The 3,700-nt window shown below is 40.6% G+C and overlaps 1 long non-coding RNA gene across 1 annotated transcript; it reads right to left on the reverse strand.

Moving 5' to 3' along the window:
* Positions 1–944: 944 nt before the first annotated feature.
* Positions 945–2,424, reverse strand: LOC137802343 (uncharacterized). The gene is made up of 3 exons (XR_011079966.1): positions 2,215–2,424; positions 1,627–1,668; positions 945–1,423 (listed from the first exon to the last, which is right to left on the reverse strand). It is a non-coding gene; the product is annotated as an uncharacterized lncRNA (long non-coding RNA).
* Between the last annotated feature and the right edge of the window lie 1,276 nt (positions 2,425–3,700).

Below are 3,700 nucleotides of genomic sequence, written 5' to 3' on the forward strand. Positions count from 1 at the left end.
TCAGCTCCCCCCAGATGTTCCTCTCCGTGGTGCTGAAGATCAGAGCCCAGTGCCCCACGTGTTTGTGGCGGACGAGGCGTTTCCTCTGCAAAGAGATCTGATGAGGCCCTACCCGGGACAGAGCAACACTAGAGAGAGGAGGGTTTTCAACTACCAGCTGTCCCGCGGCATTCTTGCCACACAGTGGCGACTGTATCGGAGTTTTGGGGGTGTCTCCACAGGTGGCAGAGAAGGTGATCAAAGCCACCTGCATCCTACACAACTTCCTGCACTGGGAGACGGAGGACCATGACCTTCCTTCCTTCTCCGCTGTGGAGCAGAGAGCTGTCCAGCACCTGGTACGGGTTGGCAGCAACAATGCTTCAAAAAAAGCCCAGGGTGTGAGGGAGAACTTTACCTCCTATTTCTCGTCTCCTGCCGGTGCCGTTCATTGGCAAGACAGCATCATTTAAATATTGGTGTTGAAAATAAAAAAAATTACACACTATTGAAATGCATCTTTGAATTACTGTTATTTACATTCATTATATTTCATTAACCTGAGATACTTTACTTTAAATTAAAAACAGTCACAAAACATACCTTCATGTTATTTTATTCACATAACAAAACATACTTTGAATTCATTTAATTTCATTCACATAAAATACATTTCATTAAATTTCATTCACATAACATACATTTACATTTTATTAAATTTCATTCACATAACATACATTTACATTTTATTAAATTTCATTCACATAACATACATTTACATTTCATTAAATTTCATTCACATAACATTTCATTTAATTTCATTCACATAAGATACATTTACATTTAATTTCATTCACATAACATACATTTACATTTTATTAAATTTCATTCACATAACATACATTTACATTTCATTAAATTTCATTCACATAACATACATTTAATTTAATTTCATTCACTTAAGATACATTTACATTTCATTAAATTTCATTCACATAACACACATTAACATTTAATTTAATTACATTCATTACAATAACATTCCTAACTTTGAGAGCTAACTTGGTTAACTAACATAACTTTCGACAGCTCTTGTTAACTTGTGAATTTTTTACTGTGATCCAAATTCAGCTCCATGCGGCAATTTTTGAAACCCCATGCGGACCTCTGACTTTTTAATTTTTGTGAGCCTTTGAAAGGCCGGTAAAAGGCTCAAAAGAAAATGCTCATCTTCATCGACAGGTTTTTGTAACGCACCAAGGATGCTTTGCTGGTACGATGTCAAATCTTTTTGGGGATCCTTATGGGAATAGGGATGGGGTGCATGTGTGAGTGTGTACGGTGTGTGTGTGTGGACTCATTCAGCAGTGTCTTCCACTGCATCAGAGGTGGGGAGAGGCTGGGTTGGGGTCGAGGGTCCCGGGCTGTATGTTTCACTTTCCATCTTTTGAAGAGACAGATGTAAAACGTTGTAATCAGTTGACTTAGCTCCTTGCATACAAGGCTCAAATGCCAGTAAGTAAACACAACTACATGCAAAGACAACTGCAAGCAAGTAAACACATTTTAAATTGCCCATGGTGTAAAGTTTTGTGAAGACAACTTCACACCTGTTAAGTTAAGTCTCTTTACTATGGTGTCATTTACCTCGGGTAACTGGGTGTCGATAGGGATGAGATCAAGACTGATCTGTTAAAGACAAAAGACAGTTTGTTTAATAAACACAACAAATAAGCAGGTAATATGTGTGTGAATTGATTAATGAAGATATCCAACTAATCCCTACTACTGTATTATCCTCCATGTTCAAAGTGGTGTCCCTCTCCTGTACATGGAGTTCCATAAAGGACATGATCCCCATGTACTTCCACCTGCCTTTTCTTCTTCCTTCAGCACCACTCTTCCTTGACCTTTTCTCTCTCCTTTCCTTTATGTATTTGTCCCTGAAATACTTCCATTTTTTTGCACTCACTTACTACACACACACATGCATACACACACATACATACACACCCACACACACACACACACACACACACACACACACACACACACACACACACACACACACACGCACGCACGCACGCACGCACACACGCACACTGCACAAGCACACACACTTAATTTCCCTCGGAACATAATTTATCTATCTAATCTCCTGAAGTTACCTTTCCAACACCACAGCAACTAGCCAGCTAGCCTGAAAAAACTTTTTTTTTACGGCATTATACTCACCAGAGAGATTCACCTGGGTGCTCACACAGGTCCAAGCATGCGTCCGCCGTATGGTGTTTGAGTACAGCTTGCGTTTTGAATTATACAGCTCTTCATAATTAAAAACGGCCAGAATAATTTCCTCGTCAGCGGCCGCCATTATATTTTGAAATTCCCGCTGTTCATACAAAACAAAAACAGGAAGGAAGTGGTAAAGTAATAAAGCCCGCCTCTTGCTTGATCCGATTGGCTGCCTAGGCCGAGTGTGACAGTGATGATCTGCGCGACTCCGCGCATCGCGCTTAAAAGTTGAGAATATTTTAATTTTTAAACGCGCTGAAAAAACGCTAGAAAAACGCGCTGCGCAGCGTTTAAAAAGCGTGCGTGAAAGGCGCGTCGTGCCATAGGGAATCAATGGTTTTGCGTTTTTTAGAGTCGTGTCTGGTGTGAACGGCCCCTAAGGCAACAGAGTTACAGCACATTACATGAATATGACAGAAGTAAAATAGGAAGGGGTTTGGGTAAAATAGGACATGGTCTGGGTAGAATAGTACTACGTTTTTCGTAGACTAGGACAAGATCATTTAATAGTTTGAATGCTACACAGTCAAATTGACAGTGCTAAGGCAACACTTAAAGAGTTAAATATCACTAAATCAGTGAACATATGGTCCCTATCTACAGAGTGTTAAAGTTACACTGTACATAGTTTTAAAATTTGTGTAACACAAATGTTCAGTGATAAAATGTGTTAGCTAGATAGCCTCATTTTGGCTTGATTAGGAAGCACATTTAAGCTAACCTTCAACTCAGTCACGTTAGCCCTCTGCTATGTTTTTCAAGTATTTCAAGACAAAAAAAACAACTGTAGTGTATGTTTAATAACAATATAAAGGTATTGTAATTATTCTCTTCTGCTTAGATGCAAAAATTTGGTTTCACAACCGATTTAGAGAAACTTACCACACTGTCTTTTGAGAAGCGCAAGATGGCGCGGTGAGGAAACTCATGATCGTTGGAGAGGAGAAGGAGCTGGGCGCAACCTCAGTACTAGTTTAAGAGCACACTACTACTTTTCACAATTACACTGCATGTATTATAATTATCTTTCCCTATAAGTTTATTTTTCATTGAGCAGCTCCTGTCTTCTGTCTATACCTCATGGCTTGCTGTCTGTTTAGGCTGGCGAGCTGGCATTGGCCTCGAACTCTCTGTACGTTTCTCTCTTCTTTCTCTCTTCTCTCTCTCCGCTGGTTGAACAGTGAAGGCTAGCGGGCTGGCCTGTGTAATCCCTGCACATGTGGTGTGTCTTTTACCGGACACTTGAGCACTTCGAGCACTGACTTTCGGTGCTGAGGGCGCCACACTGACAAAACCAGCAGAATTCAGTGCACTGAAAGTACCTGGATGGCGCACTGTAAACAGTCAAATGCAGTGTAAAACGATGGACACTACTCGCTCTAAACGGGTGCCATCTTGGCTACGTAGCGGAAGAGGAGAAGCCCTT

Source organism: Clinocottus analis, unplaced genomic scaffold (genome assembly GCF_023055335.1).
Source record: "Clinocottus analis isolate CAN_PGR_092001 unplaced genomic scaffold, fCliAna1.0.p SCAF_11, whole genome shotgun sequence".
Classification (NCBI taxonomy): Eukaryota; Metazoa; Chordata; class Actinopteri; order Perciformes; family Cottidae; genus Clinocottus; species Clinocottus analis.